Raw genomic sequence first — 24,285 nt, forward strand, 5'->3', positions numbered from 1 at the left:
ACCTTATAATAGCCACAGGGCAGTACTATGACCTAGAGAAATCATCAAAGATATTATTTAGTTCAAACTTGGGTGTTTACCTCATAGATTTCGAGTAAGGGGCCCACAGGAAGTGCAAACATAAGCGGAATGGGTAAGGCGCCTAATTTCCCTGATAGCAGAAGGGGAGGCTGGCAGGTTTTTCCTTATAGGTGGTTTCAGAGGACAGTGATGGTTCCAGTAAGTACAGAATAATATAACCAGATCCTTAAATAACGTGCCATACGTAAGGACAAAAAAAGGAGAAATGTTGTGACTGTTTAAGACTGGGGTGACAAATATTTCACACAAAGGGACAGACAGCACATATTTTTGGCTTTCCAGGCTATCTACAGTCCCTAGCACGAATTCTTGTTTTTATTTTTTAAAAATTTGTAAGAATGTAAAAACTGTTCTGACCTCCTAAGCTGGACAAAGCAGGCTGCAGGCCATACTTGGCCCACAGGCAAGACCTTGCCTGGCCTCAATCGGGTTACGGAAGGCGCGCTTCCATTACGGTGGTAGACAATCATACTTCAACACAGAAAACAGATCTTTCATTTCTCCTCGTATATAAAGTTAAACGCATCATTCAGATAATACTAAGCCCCTTCTTTTGGCCAGCAGTGCTGTACCACAAAGTTCAAAGATCACCACGAGGTTCCAGAGTTCGAGAAAAAGTGAGGTAATTACTAAAGTAAGAAACGGAATAAGGCTGGGGCTGAATGGCACCCCGAGTTGTCTGAGAGGCTCCGGGACACCCCTGTAGAGAGGAAGTGTATCTGAGGAAGCCTCCCGGGATGGGATCAATGCTTCTGAAGGCACACTGACTCCTCGCCCCTATCAACGCCCATACGGACATGTGCCTCTGTGTACCAGACATGAGGCTATTATAAGTCTTCTTTGTATAAGGCTATGCTTTTCCAGTGGGTGGCAAGCCGACGACAGGTAGAAAAGGTTCTGGTTTCATAGCAAATAAACATCAACATGGAAGATGGAGCGTCCACAGGCAAAACACAAGTGGGGACAAAAAATCCATGCACGTATCCTAATTTGTTTATCTTGTTATTTATTCTTTTCGGTACTTAACCTGATCTATTTATAAACCGAGGGGTTGTTCCCTTGTTCAAACTACCTGCCAAGAATCAAAGGCAAAAGGCACCTCAAAATATCAACACACGCTGAATAAACGTGCGTGGCTTCCAAACTCACCTTCTCTGTATTGAGACCCAGCTACCTTTTTCTGTTTGAGAAAGAGAGAGATGGAGAGAGAAAGAGGGCGTGGCGGATGGGGAGGCTGGGGGAAAGGGAGGGAGGGAGGGAGGGAGGGAGGGAGGGAGAGAGAGAGAGAGAGAGAGAGAGAATCTCAAGCAAGCTCCACGCCCAACGCAGAGCCAGATGCCAGCCCTGAGACCAGGACCTGAGCTGAAATCAAGAGTCAGGACGCTTAACCCACTGGGTCACCCAGGTGCCTCAACAGAGCTCCCTTTTAAGATACATTGGACATATTGCTCCTGATGTGATTTCAGAACCATGTAGGATGTGTTTATCCCACTCTACCAGTCCTTCAGTTACAGTTCACTAAAATCACGTGTCTCTTTCTCCAAGTCTACTCAATTTCTCAGCCTATTCTTTATAATGTGTGATCTCTACTTTCCAGGTTATAAATGTCTTTCAAAATGTGGGACTTTGAATTACTACATTTCTAGTGTTAAAAGAGAGAGAGAGAGAGAGAGAGAGAGAGAGAGAGAGAGAGAAATGAGTACCTTAATGAGGAAGGATTTCTTATTTTTTATTTTTTTATTTTATTTTTACCTTGAGAGTTTGGAAGAATAGTGGTAACTGTTTATGGGATCTTAGGATGGAGTAACCAGGTTGGTTGTACAGTAAGAATATTGGTTTTAGTTATATCGACGGTAAGCTGACAGTACTAGTAATAATAGTAAACGTTTACATTTACCAAATGCCTTCTTCACGCCAATCACATGCTAAGTGCTTGACAGACGATAACTCCTTGAATCTTCATCATAACCCAATGAAACACGTGCTGCGATTACCTGAATAGGCAGCAGGAGAAAGAGGCGAGGGGGTGTCGGCCTGCAGATGGTCCGCAGAATGTCTTAAGCTCTCCAAGGGAGTGAGACAATTAAGAAAAAAATAAATTCTTTTCATTTATTTTTATCACCAACATCCCACGCCTGTCAGTGTATATTCCGGGACTCCACTCATTTTCTATGACGTGTTCATTGACGGGTTGGAAGAAGTTTTGGCTGAACGGATTTTTACAAAACTTGGAACTTGATACCTTGATTCTTGATGGATACCTTGCGTGAAGGGTACATTTCCCGCGACCACAAACGTTGTCCCTGTCCTCGAAGACGGCACGGTGCCCATGCCCCCCTGACTGCTGCAAGTGCTCACACCTACAGGCATCTGAACCAACCAACGCTAATTACATTCCAACCTGCCATCTGAAGCTTTCCGTCTCCCTCTGTCGCTCTTTTCTTTTTCTCTTTCCCTTTTCTACCTAACATGTTTGAACTGGAAAGGAAAAAGCACACTTCCAGATATAGGGGAACCTGATGCCCCCGGCCCCCCGGCCCCCCACCAGCCTGCTTGGCCAAATGGATATGCTGAGGAGGGTATTTCAAGGGAGGAGGTGCTTTCAAGACCAGTGGCTGATGGGAGCTGCCCGAGGCCCAGGCAAGAGTGTGGAAGAACAGGAAAGACTTGGGTGTTGCTGAGGCTCGATTGTTTGGGTGTCTGTGAAGGAGCTTGCCGGGTCATTTCTACTCTTCACAATCCCTTTCTCAACTCATGACAAAGGTGAATGGTCATCCAAACAAAAGCGGAGAGAAATGGGAAAACTGTTTCCCTCTTTAACCTGTCTTGTTACTCAAAGCTCTGTTGGGCTTTTATTCTATGCGATGAACTTTCAAAAAAGAGAAAGAAAAATCAAGGATCACCAGCATTTAAAGGCAAACTTTTTTTCTGAAAAATTTATAGGCTTATCCGTGAGTATGATTTGTTGAAATCTGGTTTTCCATTTAGCCCACGTGACCTGTTCAAATTGAAGCCCTGTGGAAGCATCATAGGCATGGAGTTATCTGATCAACTATTGTGTTTCTTCGAAAGAGGAGGAAAAAAAGAGAAAAAGGAAAAAGTAGATGTTCCCAGCTAAATATATATTAAATATGTACTTTACCAATGGGTCCTCTTTGCTCAGTTAAAGAGCACCTATAAAACAAAAACGTCTCTTTCTTTTAGGACTTATTACTTGGCTTCTCCTTACAATTACCATTTGGCTTATGAAACAATCAGATTGGTTTGTGTGGGAGGGAGTAGACTTGCTTGTCCTGAAAAACAGATCATGGGGCAGGGGGATTCCAACCTGATAGGATAGATTTCTTTTAATTTAATCCCAACACTTGGGGCGTACGTGTGTGTGTGTGTGTGTGTGTGTGTGTGTGTTCCTTCCTAACTGACTCACCATATTTTTCCCCTTCAGAGTCATGGAAGTTTATTTGGGGCTCCTGTTTGGCGCAACTAAATGGTCTGTTTTAGAGATTACCCTACTTCAGCAATGGGCATGGTTCTCTCCTTTTAAAAATTTTATAAATTCAAGTTCTGTCAGCTGGTTTTCTCGAGCGCAGTTTGGAAACTCAAGGAAGTAGCTCTGCAAGTTATTTTATATAAGCCTTGATCTTGGAAATGAAAGAACTCAGAACTCGAAGTCTCGGGGCCTGAGAGAAACAACTCGTGCTATCACTGGGCTCAGTGCCCTCATCTGATAGGCGAGCATGACGGACGCTCAGATGCTGGTGTGATGTACAGCCCATGATGCTGGCTGCTGGGGGGACCGCTCCACCCTGGCCTTGCCAGTTCACCCTGCACACATAAAGTAAACAGTTCCTGGCTCTAATGAAAGACGGTGCAAAATTTCTTCAAACACCAATCACAACTAATTTGAACCATGGGGTTTGGAGAAGCTTCTCAGGAAGTTGATGAGAAGCTTCCCAGTTACTATACGTGAAATTTAAATTGACGGGAATTACTAAGATACATCGAAGGAGGCTGATTCATCCACTAGATTACCGGCCCCTAAAATAAAAGACTATAATTTTTTTTGGACCGTTTTTTTGTGTAAGAGAAGGAAGGAATAGGACGCATGTTATCAAATGTGAATTTCCACCTTCTTCTTCGGGTAAGTCATCAGCCCTGCTATCGGATAGCGGGGTCCTCCAACGTGTCTGTCCTCCTGCTCCTGGGTGGTAGGATCAGAAAATGACCACAATGCAGGAAACATGTAAATTGTGTGGGAGAGAGAGTATGTATGTGTGTGTGTGTGTCTGTATAAAATCATTCATTTTGCACTTATTCTGTTCTGTCCCTCTGCTAATGTCTTCGATTATATTAATTTTATTTAATCCTCTGGAAAACACTGAGCTCTGCGCCATCACTTCTATTTTACAGGTGACCTAGAGCTTGGACAGGAGAAGCAACCGACTTGAGAGCAGGGGAAATGGGAACCTGCCCACTACACTGAACTACGTCATGGGGAATCTGTGGCTGAATAATTTCTCAGGCAAAAATTTTAATTTACCAAAAATATGCTGTTAAAAGAGTCGCCAAATCTCGAGTTTGTTGGTTGTTAGTTGACTTCACTGTCCGACATTGCATCATTGGAATAGGAGGAAGTTTTCCAGACATTACACCATAAAGGCTTAGACAGTATTACTATTCTTTTATATATCAACCTTTAAATCATAAAACTCAACTCACCTGGTAAGGTAAGGGTTGACCAGGCTGCGTGTTTGAACGTCTGAACCTGAGTATCTGCTGCACACATGCACACTCATTACCCTTGCTGCCTACAGGCCTTCAGCTCAGAGGCCGTTGTCTTTTATTTATTTGTTTGACTTGATTTAGTAAGTGGCTGAGCCACTTAATAAATCATGAATATACTCCTGTGGGTAATGAGTCCTATAAAGCCATTAGAAAAAAAAAAAACAGTCTCCATTCTCTTGAGTAGGTTCACCACTCTGCCTGCCACCGTGTTGAAAGTATCAGATTTTGTGCAAACACTTCCTTCCTAAATGACAAAAAGCTTCACTCTGGTAGAATGACCCCAGTCCGATCCAAACTCCTCTATCAAAGTGCTCCCTGACGGGTTGTAATGCAGGGCACTGGGTCTAGATCTTTGAACCAGAACATGTATTCGTTATAAGAAATCCTATGTTTTATAATAAAATCCATCCAAAACACCTGTCATGTCTCCTCTTGGGCTACATTTGGGGGAAAAAAAAGAACTGAAAATGCACACAAAGGTCGGTCTTAACTGAGCAGTATCCTGCAGAAGCACGTCACACTCAGCTTTCTGGCCTTAACAAAAGGCCAAGGTACAATATGCAGCTCTTTCTTCTGGCTGGGCTGTGGATTATTCGGTGACTGTTTCCAAATCCAGCCCGAACCCTCCCTTTCCCGCCACCCAGTCTGCTCTTTAGACAGTATCCTCTCTGTCCCCTGGTAGGCTTTCTGGATCAGCCCAGGGACTGTCAAGTAACTTGACTACCAGACTAAGCCAAACATAATTGGGAAAGGAAGGCTGCCAAGAAGCAATCGGATCCACCGCATTCCCAAATCAAGCCTATTCGGGCACGAGGGCCCATCCCCGTGGGCGCCCACAGGCCGGGAGACACACGTGCCTGGGTTCCCAATGGGATGCTCCCCCGCCCCAGCCCCCAGCCCCGGCGCCCTTCAAATAAGGCAAAGCTGAGCTTAATCGTACCTGTTCTCAGATGTGCTTCAGGTGCCAAACCACGCACCACTTGCCCAGGAAAGGAAACGTCAGCTTTGATCCTCACCGTCCTCTGGAGAGGGAGCCTTCTGGGAACCGGCACATCCCGGATTGACCTGCCTGCAGTTTCCCCACATCTGACATGTGATGTAGCTACTGCTTGGGAGCCTTTCTGCTCCTGGCAGCTTCACGGAAGCCCTGCCCCCAGACACTGCTGAGGCTTGCAAATGAGGAAGGATGTCCCAATCTGAAGGTGTAGCAACTCCCGGAGGGAGCTTGGGGGGGGGGGGAGGAGAGAGAGAGAGAGAGAGAGAGAGAGAGAGAGAGATGGGGGGAGAGTGGTGCGGGGAGAGAGATGGAGATAGGAAAGGAAGGGAAGGAGGGAGGGAAGGGAAGGAAGGAAGGGAAGAATAAATTCCTGCCCCGAAAACAAGCAGCAAACCCACCATACTCTTGACCCCGACACCCACTCTTGGCCATGTCCTTCCCCTTCCCTTCCCTTCCCTCTTCCTCTTTCCCCCTTCCCTTCCCTTTCCATGTCCCCCTTCTGCCTTCCCCCTTCTCCCTTCCCCCTCCCGCCTTCCCTTCTCCCTTTCCCCCTTCTCCCTTCCCCCCTTCTCCCCCTTCCCCTTCAGCCTTCCCCCTTCCCCCTTCCCTTTCCACTTCCCCCTTCCCCTTTCCTCCTTCCCCCTTCCCTTTCCACTTCCCCCTTCCCCTTTCCTCCTTCCCCCTTCCCTTTTCACTTCTCCTTTCCCCCTTCCCTCCCCTTCCCCTTTCTCCCTTCCCCCTTCCACCTTCCCTTCTCCCTTCCCTTCCCACTTCCCCCTTCCCTTCCCACTTCCCCCTTCCCCTTTCCTCCTTCCCCCTTCCCTTCCCTTTCCACTTCCCCTCTCCCCCTTCCCCTTTCCCTTCCCATTTAAGAAAACTTTCTTCTTAAAATCAGCTCCCTGTTGAGTCACATGAACTTCAGTTCCCGTAGGCTACACCCCCCAGGAGGTCTGGGTGAGTCCGGGCGAGGTGCCACTCCCCTGGGGAGCCAGGTGTGTTTGCAGGGGAGGAGGCCTGGGCGCTCCAGGGGCAGGGCAGGGACATGGGGTTGTAGTGACCACACGGGGACACCCGGGGACTTGTCGATGGCCGGGCCGAGCTTCAGCGAAACCTAGGACCTATGGAGAAGTTCTGCTGCTTGCACAATTTCCCATTTTGAAGAAGGAGAAACAGTAGGATTTACGAAGAATATTTGTCATACAAGCAGTTGATATACACAGCATTCTCCTTGTTCAAATTTTAGCCATTTTCAAAAGGTTTCAAAAGTTCAAAAAGTGTTCAAATGACATTAAAAAGACTGTAATTTATATATAATTTTATATAAAGAAGAAAACCAAAATAGCCCATCATCCCCTTACCCTCACATTATTAAGAAAAAAAAGTGAAAGATTAAATGAAAAGTTTTTCTTCTCCCTCTTTTGAATTCCTTTTTCCAAATATAATAATTATTATTTTTTTCCTATACTGAAGCATTTGCTATACAAATGTGTAACCCAGCGGTGTGCTGGCAAATAATGAACAGGTGACCACATAGTCCTAATCCTCAAGTAAATAACACAAGTGTTTTTATTATCCATGGTGACAGGTCCCATGAGTAAGGAGCAAGCCGAGTCTAGAATTTGCAAAACGATTCGGGCAGGTAGGTCAGAAGGAACATTTGTATTGAGTGGGACGCTGTCCTCAGTCTGTCCCATAACTAATACTGTGACAATAAATAAATACCAGTAATCATTTTGCTAACTGCATCATCAGCTAGCTAGGCTCTGAGGTTTTTAGCCATTCTGATTCCAAGAACTTAGTAATTCTGAGTAAACAACAAACTGTCCGTAGATGGTAAATATTAAATATTTTCCACTTGGGCTGATGAAACTGGTGGTAATATGACCAATTTGGTCTTGGAAATAATTTGTTTTAAATAATTAAACTGGTATCTTTCCCCTTAGTGGGATGTGAACTCCATGAGGGCTTTGGAACTCCTGTATTTTGTGCCATTCTTCAAATAGGAAATAGTGCTTTGGGTTTTAGGGGCCACTACTCTGGCCCTCCTTCCTCTGTACCATGTGTGATCCATCTATGAGACCAAGGGACCCAGCCGGAGCCCTCACCATCCCTCTATTTTAGATAATGCTCTGCAAGCCGAGGCCCTGAAACTTCAGAGCTGCAAGGACTTGTGCCTCTTCTCGGGTCTGCGAGTGATCTCTTCTGTTTCTCCAGGCCACAGAGGTGGTACTGTAGCTCTGGTATATACACACACCAAGGCCCAGGGGATGATCCAGGGGCAGCTGTGTATGTGTGTAGGGTGTACAGATAGCTGAAGCTTGGACGTGCATTCTGGGGCATCCACACAGTTTCCCTCCCTGTGCAGGATGAAACTCAGGGTAGGATGAAAAGTGGAGGGGTCCGAGGCTCTCAGGCTGCAGCCTGGGACCTATAGTCTAGGGACCGGCCCTCCCTCCCTTCCCAAATTCTGGCACGGAACAACAAGGCATCTGGGAATTCTATTTTTTTTAAATTGCTGTTATTGCTTCATATTTTTATTTAAATTCTAGTTAGTTAGCATATAGTGTAATATGGCATCTGGGAATTCTAAGTTCAAAGTTGGACTTCTAGGTTATTATGAAGGTATATTTTTCAGGGTTGGAGGATAGAATGTATTACATTCAGCAGTTAGATTGTTAGAAGCAGTGGTGTGCTGTTAAGTGTTCACCAAGATGCTCCCTGAAAACAGCAACCACCACCACCCAATTTTGGCATTTGCCCTTTGTTGTGGTGTATCAATGCTCCTGCCATGGCCAACTTCAAGGTACAGAGGCAACACGACTGAATGTGAATTTGGGAAGCGAGAAATCCAGTTGGCTCTTCTGGGCTCAGAACAGCTAGACGCAGCGCACCACTGTTCATAATTTTAAATACTTAGACATGTGGTCTAGGGGCTTTAATTTATACCCTCATCCTTGGCCCTCCCAATGCTAACGACGTACCCCAGTGCACAGAAAAGTGCTGGCATGTAGTGGACCCTTATAAATACCTCTTGAATAAAAAGCCCCATTACTTGTGTGACTTTAGGTAAGCCATGTATCTATCAAGTAATCTGTACTTTACAGAGTTCTTGACCAAATTATACAGTTCATGGAAAAGCATCTGGCATAGTTCTTGGCACCTAATATACAATCGATAAGTATTGTTGAAAGAATGAATAATTGGAATTCAATAAATTTTAATATCCTTTTTATTATCATATTTGGGCAAGATTCAAGTTTTTTAGTTTAAGCCATTCTTAGGTGTTTGTAATTTTCTGCAGTTGTCTCTAGGTCAAGACAAATGCCCGCTTCTTTCAGGGTTTTTCTTGGAGAACCCTTTGAGATAGACATCTCATTTTTATATAGTTCCCAAGGGAACCGGGCTCACACAATGTTACTCATTTTAGAAAGTTTGGTAAAATTCCATTTGGCAACAAATCTGTTATCTGAGCCTAGGGGAGAAAGGCTATTTTTTTTTTTTTATGCTCTAACTTTGTTCTCAGCTGTATTTTGTATCCTGGGATAGTAGAGAGAAAAAAAAATGGCTTTGAATTAATACTGAAGATTTAGTCATTCCATATGTTCTCTCAGTGAGGAATATACTGAGTTTTTAAGACAAACATGTGAGAAATCAGAAATATAAAGGCCTCAGCAGTGGTATTCTTCTCTCCTGCTCGGTTAATTGAATGAATCTTAATGATGAGTGATAATTTCTGCTTGAGAACGTTGTTCCCATGAACATCTTCCATTGGCTGGTAATGGTTACACTGAGTAGAAGAACTGTTTCTTTTCAGAAAGAAATTAATTAATTTCTTTAAATTAAATTTAAATTAATTAATTTGATTCTAAATAGCAGGTATCTTATATCTCTTGAGGATGTTTTCTTCCTCCCCAAATATTTCAGTGTTGCTGCTCCGTGCTCAGTGGGCCCCTTTTCCCACACCTCAACATGTTTTTTTTTTTTTTTAGCAGTTAGACATCTTTTTCTCTTCACAGTGCCACAAGTAGTTTTTCGTCTTACCTACCAATTCCTCCCCAAAAGTTGCTTAGCCGAGCTCTGTTCCTATAAACTCAAAACTTTGGAAGGAAATCTCTCATAAATGTAGAAAAGATCTTGTGTGGGAACCTACCTTTATTTATACTATTAAAAATGATCTCCACAAAGATCAGATCAGAAAAGAGTTGGAAACTCATCCGACAGGCTGTTAATGAAAACACAGATTCATCGATATGAACATCAACTTAAAGGCAGAGCTCAGGAAAATCATCGGTAAATGCAGACTATAATTTGCCTTTTGGAAGAGTCTTAGACATCTTCTGATCTAACAATATTATTTTATAGATGGTGAATCTGAAACATTTCTAAGCTTTATTTTTTTTCTTTTAAAGATTTTATTTATTTATTCATGAGAGACACACAGAGAGAGGCAGACACAGGCAGAGGGAGAAGCAGGCTCCATGCAGGGAGCCTGATATGGGATTCGATCTGGGAACCCTGGGATCATGCCCTGAGCGGAAGGCAGATGCTCAACCGCTAAGCCACCTGGGCGTCCACATTTCTAAGCTTTAAAAAAAAAACAAACAAAAACAATAACAACCAATAACCTAGATACTCATCAGGGAACACTAGAGATTTTCACTTTAATATTATATTAGTGAGGACAGGTTTGGTTATCATGCAAAAATAAATAACTGCAAAAGCTCAGTAGCTTAAGACAATTGAGGGAGGTATGTCTCTTACACTCACGATATGCCCATCATGGATGGGCGGTGAGATGTGCTCCAGGAGCTCCAGTATCAAGATTGATGACGTCCTGGAATATCACCAGATGCTGCGGCAGAGGGAAAGTTAGAATGGCTAATCACGCCTAGAATTTTAAAGACTCCCACCTATTAGTGTCACATATGGGTTCCACCCATTTCATCAATTAAGCAAGTCAATAGTCATGTATCCCTTCAAGGAGGTAGGGAACCGCAATCCAGCTGTGTTATTGGAAGGAGGAAAGTGGAATATTTGTGAAGAGCCCCAGTGTCTACAGATCCTCATTACTCCTATAGTCATTGGCAATTTTCAAATGTGTGAGCTCAGTCATAGATTATAAACATGGAATGTACTAAAGCATAATAAGACCTTCAAAAAGATGCTTAGAGAATGCAATTGTAGAAAATTAATTCCAGAAAATTATAGTGGAATTTCGTAGCTAACTGGCTGTGTAGTTTCGGAAGAAACTCTCTTCCCCTGGCTAAATTAGTAAATTTAATGATGATGCTAAGATAGCTAAGGACGGGATCAGTTGGAAGATGAGGGATCATTAAAAAACAGAAATTAGAAGAGGAAAGCTGATATCGCCCCTCCAGCACCATCAAAGGACCTGGCAGTACAGATGGATGCTTTAGTGTCGGGTAGCAGAGCCCCAGTAACATCTAACACCCACAAGTAGTTCTTGCTCACCAAGCCATTTTACCTAAAAATTTCATCTTCATGGATTTTTTTTTTCTTAGCAGAACTTCTCAGGCTAACGTGAATTATTTGAAGGGAAGGGCTCTTATTCTTTTTTTTTTTTTAGATTTTATTTATTTATTTTGGAGGGGAGAGAGCATGCCTTTGAGTGGGGTGAGGGGCAAAGGGAGAGGGAGAGAGAATCTCAAGCAGACCTCACCCTGAGCAGGAGACCCACCACCCTGAGATCACCACGAGAACTGAAATCAAGAGCATGCTCAAGCCACGGAGCCACTCAGGTGCCCCAAGGGCTCTTATTCTAATTCAATAAATTGATCCCTCGTTTATATGCTTTAGTTCGGATATTGCAGGGCAGCCTCACTGAATCTGATCAGCTCTGGGAAACTGACATTCCCGGATCTACACGGCTAATAATTGACCATGGGAAATTCACTCAGGAAATGCTGCTGGATACGACCTTCTCACCAGTCAGGTAACCTTCGGGCAACACCTGACCCTCTCAACCGTTTCTCTCCCAAAGACAGTTCTGGCCTTCTCCACCGGCAATGTTATCTTCAAAGTGTGATGTGAACACTGCTAGTTAACTTGCCTTCTTACTATGATCTCCTCTCTGCCCCCCAAAATGTCCAGGCTGGTATTAGGGATAATGAATTGTACAGTTTCTCAGTCCTCTTCATCTCCAGGGAAAGGATCCAGTGATGAGACTCGAGAGAGAGTTGAAGCAGTGAAGGTCTAACAAAGTGAAAATACTCCCCAGAGCTGCAGGGGTGGCCTGACTCGAAGGTAGGTAGCAGCCGGCTGCGTTCCTCACTGGGTTACTTTTATGGCAGTCGATTGGGTCTCCTCCTTCCTATCTTATCGTTGCCATGCCACCCCCTGGATCCACCCAGGTTTGTGCACCTCCAACCTTTGCGCAGGCTCATGTACACCATCTTCCCATGAGCACCTGAGTGAAAACCACGGAGGCAACGTAAAAGATATTATAATGATATGAAAATGACTAATTATAATGGTATTAAAATAACTAATAAGTAACTGAGGGTTACTAGAGGGCACGGTTTTCCGTAAGTGTGCATGCTCCAAAATTGGACACCTATCTCCGGCTTATCAGGCAGTGCTAAACCACAAAGGGGGCTCATCTATGGGAGCCAGGGTGGTCTCTGGGCAGAGACTGGTGGCCCCGGGCAATCTACCCCCTGCCGTCCTGCTTTCTTCCCTCCTACTCAGGTCTGCCTAACTGCCTAGTCCAGCCCTGGGGTGGGGTGGGGGGGGTCCCACTGTTGGCAAAGCACAGCATCTCCTCATTAACATTCCTGATCTTTTCAAACATAAATGTGCTTTGATAGAAATCCAACTTCCTCACTAGTGTTTACTGAGCATTTCTTATGGAGCAGAAACTTTGGTCTGGGTTTTATGCTTTATTTTGTTTAATCTTCAGATAACTCAATGAAGTAGATGCTATTATTTCCACTTTATAGGTGGGTAAACTGAGGCTCAAAGGAGCTTGGTAACTCATCCAAGTTACTAAGCTGTCATTAGCAAGGGTAGGATTCGAATGTAGTTCTGAGATCAAAACCTGAGCTTCTCATTACTGTGGTAGCAAGGTAGAGAGTAAAAGCGACTGCGATAATCATTTACTCATTTATTCGACAAGCGTGTTTACGAGTCTGCCATGAACTCTTCAAGATGCTCCTCAAGGAGCTCTTAGTGCACTGAGGAGCACAGGCCATAAGTGAATAAGTTAATGAGATCATTTCAGTTAGTGGTAAGTGGTCTAAAAATGCTAAGCAGGGTAATGGGATGCAGAGAAATTTGAGAGAAAGGATATTAGTATATTAGTGTGATGGTCCAGGGAAGCTTTTTAAAAATTATTTTGTTTTATTTATTTATTTTTTTATGGAGAAAATGCTCCAGCTGAGATCTGAATGGTAAGACAGACAAGCTTTTGGGAGAGGGTAAAAAGCATTCCAGGCAGCGAGAACAGGAGGACAGGAGGGAGTGTGAGAACATTCCAGGCTGGGAGAAGAACCATGCAAAAATGGTGAGCTAGAGGTCAGGGTGATGCCCTGGAGGAACAGATCCCTGCCGATGCGCGGACGGAGGGACAGTGGGAAGAGTCCAAGTTACACGGATGGGCAGGACCCAGGGCAGAAAAGAGGGGGACAACATCTGCTCCTGGATGCAAGTAAAAGGCTCAAGAAGGAAAAGGTGGAGAGTTTTGGAAGACCGAGTGTGTGTGTGTATATACACACAGATATTTCCTTCTGGCGGCTAGCCCTGCTCCTAGCAATTCTTAGCCTCTGTCCACCAAGGCCCAGAGGGATACACTGCAGTTTTGGTTTTAGATATGCAAACTGTTGCATTCCTTCGAACACCTGTTGAACACAAGACAGGAGGTTGTCTACAGTCCTGAGTGCAGTTACGTCCAGCCAACCTTCTTACAACTAGCCCGGCCTCAGCTACCTCCATGGCCTTCCAGAAGTCAGTGCTGAGGATTTTACATTTAGAACAATGTGTACCAAACTGATGGTGGTTGAGCTTAACTCAAAAAGCTGGAAATGAGACTAAATGGACGTTACCCGTGGATTTGAGCACCTAAACTGATAAATCATTGCCTTCCGAAGACTTTCAAGTGGTTCTCAAACCAATATTGTAACTTGGCAACATTGGTCTGAATCCTGTACGTCCTCCCTGAAATTAATGGGTTTCTTCTGAGTCTCAGTACAAAAGTTCAGGTGATCTCCATTATGGACCATGTCTTTACTTCTACAGCTAAATTCTAGGAGACCCAGTGGGACTCGAGAGAACTCTCCTGTGCCGTTTTCTTGTACGTGTATCTCCCACATGAACCCTTTCTGGAAACCAGCAATCGAATTACTTCAACGAAGTTACAGATAATTCTGTTGGCTGAATTGTTGTTTAACAAATGAAGAACTCTCCAGGCTATTTGAATACCTCAGCAAAGCACTTCCACATATGTCTGGGAAAAGGGGTTTAGGATTTGATGATACGCTGTGGAAGATGGATTTAGAATGTGGAAGATGAATTTAGAATGTGTCTAGGGAAAAAAATGCTACATTGAAATCTCTTCAAGAACGTGGTCCAAATGTGTGTAACTCATGGGCAAGCTTGCATTTGGGAAAGCATATTAATGTCTTTTGCGCTCTTGAAACTAAATCTTATATCGTTATCCAGATGTATTTACAATACGTTTTATTTGTTCTTAGCTTTATGGGGCTCTTTGTTTTTCTTTCATGGTCATTTTTCCAATTAGCTCACAAGGCTCTGATTGCATTTTTGGCATTAAAGAGTGTAACTCCTTACTCACTACATGACTGGGATAATGGGAGGGGAGGGCACACTGCTTATATAAAGCATCCGAGAAACAATGACTCGTACGTTCGCTTTTGTCTAGCCAGATATCAATTCCTCAAAATCTTTGATTTTTTTCCTTTTTTTAATATTTTTTCCTCTTCAGAGAATGTGTCATCTTGAGTATCAAAAGACACTAAAAAAAAAAAAAGTTTCATCCAGACATGTGCACTTTATTTGCAACTACAGCAGTAAATTTCAATTTTGAGATGCCGTTAGATAGATAAACTGGAGATACGGAAACATCTCAATAGAGAAATTGTTTTACTCTTCTAGTAAATTAAAGGATTAGGTTAGTCCATTAATGGCTTTTTAAAAAAAGAGGATAAACACAGAGCTCTGAGACTGAAAGCCTCCTGAAATACAAGTGGAAATCTTGATTTAGTAATTAAAAAAATTTTTTTAAAGATGTTATTTATTTATCTGAGAGAGAGAGAGAGAGAGTGCAAAGTGGGAGGCGGGGCAGAGGGAGAGGGAGAAAGAAGGTTCCTGCGGGTCAGGGAGGCAGAGAGCTCAGGTCCCTGGGATCATGACGTGAGCTGAAGTCAGACACTTGATGGACCGAGCCACCCAGGTGCCCCTAGACTCATTTGTCTTAGATTATATTAGCATTACTTGGTTGCTTCCATGTGCCCAGTCACAGATATATCTAGAATGAAATTTTAAAGATTTCATTCCTCTGTAATTAACAAGAGGAGTATCATTACTGACTGCCTTATCAATAAGCAATTTTAAAATACTTTTATTTATCACTTATATCTGATATATCACTAAGTCAAATAACATTAACGTAAATATCAAACACACAAGAGCTGTGATCTCGTACATGACCCTGCGACCTTATTTCTCACTGAGGTTGGAAATAACCCATTACTTGGAGATTATGGCCGCATAGTTCTGGAAAATAAGATTTTTGCTTTATTTTCAAAGAAACATTTTTATCTGTATCACTTTCTTTTGTTATAAAATCTTCCATGATCATAAAATTTTAAACAATGCAGAACTAATAAAGTACACCACTAAAGTTCTCTCTTTATTCCCTTGTCCTCACGTGAGTTTGTTTGTTTTTCTCACATGAGTTTGTAAGAGAGAATCGTGCTAACAGTTTGGAGAATATTTTTCCAGATTTTAATCATTTATATAAACTAAATAAAGGTATGCCTACATACACACACACATGCATTTGCACACATTTATTTGTGAGGCACGTGCAAGTTGCTATGTGCCTACAAGAAATGAGATCATGTCACGTACAGTTCTGCAACTTGCTTTTTCACTTGTGTTGTGGAAACCCTTCCACGTGTGCACACAGAGTAATACTTTATCATTTTCAACCAATGATGTTGAACGAAGGAGTCTTTTTTCACCCTCAGTTTTGGTAAAATTGGAAAAGTTTGTTAAGGCCTGTCCTTAGGAGGGAATGGAAACACAGGCCCTCCTCTTATAGCCAGTGGGAGGGAATGTCGAAGTGATGATATGCGTAGTTAGAAGAGCTCTCCAGGTAATTTTGGCAGCGTATGACCAAGTCTTAGTGTGCGATACCTTTGGCCCAGAAATTCCTCTGCTAGTTCTCTAGCTTATAGAACTCATCTCTCATACGCACAACGATATATGGAAAGAGACGTTCATTGAAGCACATTCAGAACTTAAAAAAAAAATGAAAGGATAAAAACCTAATGCTTATCAATATAGTAGAATGGCTAAATTATCTCTCCATCCATCTATTTCTCACATTTCACCAGCTGGTTGGGCTCCAGCTGTTCTAGACGGGGCTTGGCTATAGCTCATGAGTTGGGCTTATGCCCTTTTCACGTGTCTTCCATTCTTTTCTGGCCAGTGACCAACGGCGGCATGTTCTTCTTATGGTGAAAGGCAGGAGTAGAAAAGAGCCAGCCAATCCGCATAAATGCTGCTTAAGTTCTGGCTTATACCAGGTCTGCCAACACCCCATATGCCAAAGCAAGTGCCATAGCCATGCCCCACACCAATGGGCAGGATTCATGCTATTTTTTTCCAGCCTATGGAAGAGGTCAAGGGGTGGAGGGACCATTTGCAAATGACCTAATGACATTTATTATGCTAGTAATCTTAACTATTTTAGATCTCACAGGTGTCTGGTAAATTTTAGATACAAAGAAGTTCAAACCAGTCTAGTTGAATTGAAGGCCTCGATGTCATAGTCAGTGTATTGCTCTTGCCCTGATCTTTTGCATCGAACTTCGGATTGACCCTAGGTAAAGATCTCTCTTTTCTCTCTTCCTCTCTCTTTCTCTAGTATGGAAGAAGATGGAATAGGACAAGTGTCTTTAACTTAGCTGGTCACTTCAATCCCACATGTCCCTTGGCTGTCTCTGAGTCTCTGGCTGAAACCGGCTGGCTGCTGACGGAAGCGTTCAATTGCTCGCTCTACTGTGGGATGCAAGAGGGCCCTCTGAAGTTTCCTTATTGCATAGTTTTTTAATATGAGATGCTTTCTAGCTTAACCTTCTTGAAACCATTCAGTTTTTGCTCTTGGCAGTTTATCTCACAGCTTCTTGATATATTACGAGTGCTCCGCCCTCTTGGATGTGTTACCAGCAAGATGTTTCCTGTTCAACTACCTTTTGCAATGTCTACTTAACCTTGAAATTTTTGCACACCTTTGGAAGTCTCACATTGATGCCCCATCTGCATGCTGCCATCTCTCCTTAGTCCCTTTACCCTGCTGAAATAGGCAGATTAATCTGCATTGTATTGATTAAGCAAAGGTCAGCTGAGGAATGGGATGACAATTCCACACCACCGTAGGTACCCCCAGGTTCTAATGTGGTTCCCTGAGTGCCCTCTTCACTTGGTTTGGGATGAAGTTAGAGGGCCCAATGATTCCTTATGCCCACACACCTCTGGCTCTGACTTTCTCTTTATTTAGGCTGGAGGCTAGGGAGAAGGGGGAAAGGAAGATGAATTCATGTAGCTGAGATAGAGCAGGGTTTGGAAGAGCCAGGTCCATTGCTTCTAAATAAGTCCTAGAGTCTGGATCAACTTTGTTTTTCATTATTTAAAAAATATCACATTTTTTTGTTGTCAGCATTGGGTCTTAAAAGTCAATTCTAAGGAAATGGGGAAAATTCCATTCAATTTCATAGTACGTAGTATATGTGGAGTGGATTGCTAGTCAAGAGCAGCCATGCTACTAGGGAAATTGTTTATCCTTCAGGATATAACTTGAGTGCACGGAAAGATCCTATAGTGGTTAAAAATACACACTCTTAGGGGCTCCTGGGTGGCTCCATTGGTTGAGTGTCTGACTCTTGATCTCAGCTCAGGTCTGAATCTCAGGGTCAGTGAGTTCAAGTCCCTTGTTGGGCTCCACACTGGGCACGGAGCCTACTTAAAAAAATACACACCCTTAAAATTCTAAACTGATGGGAGCCCAGGGATAAGTGTTATTTCCAGAAGGACGAAGCCAAGAGAACATCTGTCTCTTCTATTATCAGTTAAAATCAGGCACCCTATATCTTGGTGGGTCAGAATTGGGTAGATAATTGGAACCACCTTGATATGCAAAGTGCAATGATATCATCTGTACTCACCCTATACAGTACCAGCTGTAGCCTTCCCATTAGAAAAACTCTCATCAAAATAAGGAAATCGTTATTCTTTCCAGTACATTGTGAATAACATTATTGACTCTGAGCTAGACCTTTGGCTGCTTATCATGGTGAGGAGGAGTAAGAGGTGCCGGAATGAGAGAAATTCACCTTATAATCCTGATCTACTACTTCCTAGCTCTGTGATTTTAGGCAGTTAACCTTTCTAAAGTCAGTGTCTACATCTGAAAATTATAAATCCTGATAACTACCAGATGGCATCATTGTGGCTAAATGGTATAATGTATACAAACTCTTAGTACACAGTATGTGCTTAACAAATGGTTACTGTTAGAAAAAGTATGAAAAGTATGAAAGTAGATAATTGATTGAGTTAGTAGGACATGTCCATGCTTGGCTGGACAATATCCACTATTGTCTCCTAGTAACATAGACTACAGAAATTGTTTGAAAAATTGTCTCTTTTTACACGTCTTCATTTTGAAGAAACTACAATAAATATCAGTTGTTCTTTTTTTGAAGATTTTATTTATTTATTAGAGAGAGAGAGAGAGAGCATGAGCTGGAGGGAGAGGGAGAGAGAATCTGAAGCAGACTGCACTGAACGTAGAGCCTAATGCAGGGCTCAGTCTCATGACCGTGAGATCATGACCTGAGCTGTAACCAAAGGTAGGTTGCTCAACTGACTGAGCCACCTAGGTGCCCCAATATTGATTATTCTTGAATGCAATAGACTCTAATTGACTATCTGACCAAAGTTAAAAAAAAAATTCTATAATTTGTGAAGTAATTCCCAGGAAAGGTGGTCTCGGATGACCGTCAACATATGCTGATTTTCAATGTTACGATCATTTCCATTTTTCTTTATTTCCCTGTGTTCATTCCAATGTGTACACACATACCAGGTCAGTCAGTGTAGTTTCTTCCCCAAGTTACTAATTCGAGAATGACTAACTCTTTAGATAATGCAGTTTCTTAGTGGTCATCCATGGATTCAGGCATAATGAGAAGGCACCTCACCGCTTTGCCTGGGTTATGTTTTTAATACTCTAGCAAACGTAGTCCCTTAGTCCAGGGAGCACATGTGCCCTAGCATCACGGACCTTCTTGCTTAAGGTCTCCATGATCATGTGGTAGCACAAAGTCATTTTTGATCTTTCACATTTAGCAACCTTCCATTACATTGGGAAGACCATGAGATTTGGAGTCTGTAGTGGAAGTCACTAGCTGTCCACTCAGATTTACTTTTTCCACATTTGCCAGCTCCCCCCCCCCGCCCCCAGCTAAATGTGCTCGAGTGACATTTTCTCTAATGCCACTTGAGTAGGAATACTGAATATCATTTTAAACCTGGCCTATACAACTCCCTAAGATGGTGACTCCAAAGTCCCCATCTTTCATGTTTTTTCCTGCATACAATGGTAAGGATCTAGAGGGTTATGGAGCCACAGGTGGAAGGAGTGTAGGCCACTGGATGACCACACAGAGCAGAGCTACTCCAGTGATGTGCCTGGGACACTTATGTGGGTGAGAAGTGAATATCTATTGTGTTAAGCCACCAAAAGTTTGGGGGTTAGTGTCCCTGCAGCTTAATCAAACCAACATATAATTAGATAAAATTATATCCAAATCTGATATTTAATTCTTATTAGATACTTAGTGTGGGGTATTCATTTATCCTTTGTGAGCCAGTCATTTTATGTGAAATATGGATATATAAGTAGCTACATCACAAATTACTATTTGGATTTTAGATAAGGCATATAAGCCACCTAAGTTAAAGCTATATAAAGTCACTTTTTCCTTTTGTGTTGCACTTCGGAGCACACAGCATTGGATTAATCATATTCTTTGGCCATGAAATGCTCTCACCACTGTCTCATGAGTTTGTTTAGTCATTTGCTCATTTGCTTATAATTACTTATTTGTTTTTAAAATATGACAACCACCTAAGGATTCACCACTCCATATAAGAACTATAATTTTACTTGAGAAATCCCCTTGGGCCACTCCATTACGGGGTGGGTCACGGTTATGGCGCATAGCCAGATATAAGACCATAGAAGATTCTGGTTCTTAAAGGTACTCCAGCTCCTCTCCCAATGTGATCAGCGTCCATGGTAAAACTGCAAAGGGACATAGTAGAACTTTCAGTCCGGCCCTGCCTTGCTGGTTGAAGCTTCTTAGTAGATGGTCCCATCAACCTCTCTCCCGCAGCGATCAGGAGGTCTAGTTCCCACTCTGTCACTTGTAGCTATTTGCCGATGTGAGTGAGTGGAAGAATTTGCCACTTGACATGAGTGTTTATGTTTGCAGAGTCACGAGTCCATCATGGGACATTGTCAGAGGGGCTGCAGTGTAAGCCTTGGGCTTACCCAGAATCCATGTTTCCTTAAGGATGTGGCCAGGGCTGGCCTCCATGGTGCTTTGCAGGAGGCCAGCTGCATTTCTGGAAGATCAGCTTGTAGTGGATCGGTCTTTGAAAGTTAATCTTTACCTCTCAGTCTTACTCACCTACATTTTCCCCAACACTTGGTAATTGCCAAACATTAGCATTTTTGTTTTTATTATTTTCCAGTTTAAAGGGTCTAAAATGGTATCTCATGTTGTAATTTGTATTTTCCAGATATCTGATGAAACAAAATCTTTTTTTGTATGTATATCAGCAATATACCAATATATTGCCATTTTCTTTACCTCCGAGTGCTTGCTTGTGCATTTGACCGTTTGTTATTATTTTATTTATGCTTTTCTTATGATTTCCAAATGTTCCTTATATGTTATTAATCTTTTATTGGTCATATATGTTAAAAATATCTTCTTCCAGTTTATAACATGAATTTTCATTCTCTTCAATGTGTCTCCTCGTTTGCAAGTGGTCTTGATTTTAATATAGTTAAATTCATCCATTTTTTTTAAACCTACATCAGCACATTTCATGTTTTAAGAAATCCCTTTCTACCTTAAGGTCAGAAGGAAATTTACCTATACTTCCCACTAAAATGTTCGTTTTTGACATTGAGATCTTTAAACCATCTGGAATTAATTTTTGTGGGGCTGGCAGAAATTTAATTTTTTTCCCATACGGATAACCAATTTGTGGTGGTTTATCTATTACACCATTGGTAATCTCTGGAATTTGGGTTTGGCATTCCATAGGTTCCACCAAATCCTTTCTTCCCTGAGACAAAGTCCCCATCATCACTCTTTAGCAAACCCAGTTTAACTTTCTTTCTTACATTTTTCTTAGTGGCACTATTATTTGATTTGCTTTGCTCTAAGCCATTTCTCTTAAAGAAGATCTTTCAGGGTGATTTTCCTGGACTTGCGCATATACCATTGCCCCCCAAACCTCCTCCTGATTGTAATCAGTGACTGAAGATGAAGCATGTGTGCCTGAGTGTCGCATCTCCCTCAGCAGAGGTCTCATCCATGACATTCAAGGGTCACTTTGATACTTCAAGGCTTGAGTGTTCTGCAAAGTTGAGGAAGGACATACCGGGTCAGGAATGAGAAGCTGCTGAGACGGTGCTGTCTCCGTGGCGTCTGTGTGCCCCATAGAAGCACGGGGTGGTATTTTGTGAGTTCTGTGGCCTACTTGATGAAATTCAGATCTCTGCGGTCAGCAAGAACTAGTGGTTTTCAATAACGGTTCTCATCAGGGAGAGACGTTCATTCTCAGGAAGAAGTAAAAATACCAGTTGACAAAGTTAGCAGATAGTCTTGTTTTGGTAAACTTTTGAGTCACATAAATACTGGCCTTTTTTTTTTTTTCAATCAAAGTCCATTCTTGGGCACTTGGGTGGCTCAGTGATCATGATCTCAGGGTCCTGGGATTGAGCCCCACATTGGGCTCCCTGCTCAGCCAGGAGCCTGCTTCTCCCTCTCCCTCTGCCCCTCCCCCGTTTGTTCTCTCTCTTGCTCGCTCTCTCATGTCTCTCTCCCTCAAATAAATAAATCTTTTTTAAAAAGTCCATTTTTTTTATTTTTAAAATGTATCTTACTTAATAAGTTGCTTAAGAAGAAGAGTTTCCCAGGAACATGACTGCAGTCTCTCAGTTTTACTTAACAGACTTCTGCACAACTGCCAAGTAGAATTGATATAACGCTGGATAAGGGAGGTACTATAGAAACCCAGCAACAGAGGGAGAAAACACTTTTTTTTTTAAATCCTGAGCTTCAGAAGGAAGAAACCAGTGCACACTATTATCTGCAATTCCGATTCAGCATACATTGCTCCATCTGATTCTGCAAACCCGTGTTGCTGTTGAGTCAGAGTCTGTGGTGAAACTGCAGGCCCGGGCTAACAGTGCGTTCCCTTAGAGCCACTTCACAGTGACATGCTGCCGACAAACGCAGGCAGTTGCTTTGGAACGACATGACTTATAGACCCTTGCCAGAACTCCTAGTAACAGTGCGACACGTAATTTGTCTAAGAAATGTTTAAATAAAGAGTTGCTGAAATCTTATTTGTCAAGATTCCAGACTGTAATCTTGTGAGCTCAGTTTTCTGAATGGTGGTGAAATCTTCCTCTAGTTTCATGGTTGCTATGGGTCTGAGAAAAGCCTGTTCAATTCAGTTCACTTCAATTCAACTCTAGTTGCTGAATACCTAGTACATAACAGGTCGATTGTACAGACTTTATTGAGCACCTATTATATACAAGGCATTGCACTGGGGAAGTGATGAGAAGCCATTTTGCTGCTTTCATGAGGAGACTAAATACTTCTTGGCAGCAAGTCATAAAAATCCTCCGGCTACTTGATGCAAATGGATTTAGTAGAAGAATTTCAGAAGATCATAAAATCTGAATTATTTTCTCTTGTCATTTATAACTCCCATATGTGCAAAGAGCCATATAAACAAAATTCATATAACCACTAATGACTTAGACGTACACTTGTCATTGTACATTTGTCCTCATCTCCATGTATTTGTTTTTGTAAGATGTATGACAAAATAAACATCAAAAGTTTATAAATTTTGATCATATGCATCCTTGTTTATACCTTTCAGAAGCCAGATAAAACATCTGGGAAAACGTGAATAATGGTGTATAATAACATTTATTTAATTACAAATAAATACATTAACATTTTATTTATTTAATTAACATTAATAACATGTTATTACCTTTGCAATAATCTAAGCAATATTATTGAAGATCTGAAGAGCAGGGGGCAGGTTTTAAAAAATTAGTCTTTTGTTGTTTTCTTCTGTGAAAAGTCTATTGATTTGTACTGTATATTAAGCATTTATATTCGGCTTGTTTCAGAGCTAATGAGATTCTTAGAGATAAGCAGCTGAATAAGTGTTGAAATACTCAATGTGCTGAAATTAATAGTTTTGATAAATCTCATAGCTGGCAATGGAGTTGTGTTAGAGAAATCTGAGCTCTAGTACAAAAGGAATTCCTAGCCAAGGCTTCAAACTCAAGATATTTATCAGAAATGTCCTCACAGGCAATAAAAGTATTGCAACATTTTTAAAAAAGGTAGTAGAAAGATAAGACTTAGAAATGATAGAAACCAATGTATAATATGATATGACATAAGCTAATGTTATTTTTATTACAATAGATGTAATGCATTGTATAATATGTAAATTGTATAATATAATATGTATTATATCCTTTATATTTATTATGTATGTATAATACATATTATATGTGTGTGTCTATATAAATGTCAGTCTACATATATTTATCCAGAGCCCACAATGAAGTCTGCTTGGACCATTTGGCAAATATCCGTAGCATTCTGTATGCTGGCGATACCGTGGTGCCTGCCACTCTGTCCTCCCCTGTCATAAGAATGACTGCCCCTCAAAATCCCAGAAGCTTCCCATTGATTGAGATTTGGCCACAGTCCTGTTCTGACTGAACCAGAGTCTGGTCCACAGTTGGAGGTGGGCATTTGCAAGCCAGGAATTACCTTTCCACCAATTGTAAATATAAGGAGGACAAGGTAACTCCCCAA

The 24,285-nt window shown here is 42.1% G+C and overlaps 1 protein-coding gene across 4 annotated transcripts in view; it reads right to left on the bottom strand.

Moving 5' to 3' along the window:
* BBOX1 (gamma-butyrobetaine hydroxylase 1) overlaps positions 1-6,001 on the bottom strand; it is a 57,083-nt gene extending 51,082 nt beyond the window's left edge. For 2 of the 4 annotated variants that reach the window (XM_055317830.1, XM_055317832.1), the window contains exon 1: positions 5,807-6,001. The gene's annotated coding sequence lies outside the window, so the exon portion shown is untranslated. Of the gene's footprint in view, positions 1-1,978; positions 2,146-5,806 lie in introns of all 4 variants that reach the window. The other 2 variants (XM_055317834.1, XM_055317833.1) reach the window with 2 other exon arrangements.
* Positions 6,002-24,285: the final 18,284 nt, after the last annotated feature.

The sequence above is a fragment of the Nyctereutes procyonoides genome, unplaced genomic scaffold (genome assembly GCF_905146905.1).
Source record: "Nyctereutes procyonoides isolate TBG_1078 unplaced genomic scaffold, NYPRO_anot_genome, whole genome shotgun sequence".
NCBI lineage: Eukaryota > Metazoa > Chordata > Mammalia > Carnivora > Canidae > Nyctereutes > Nyctereutes procyonoides.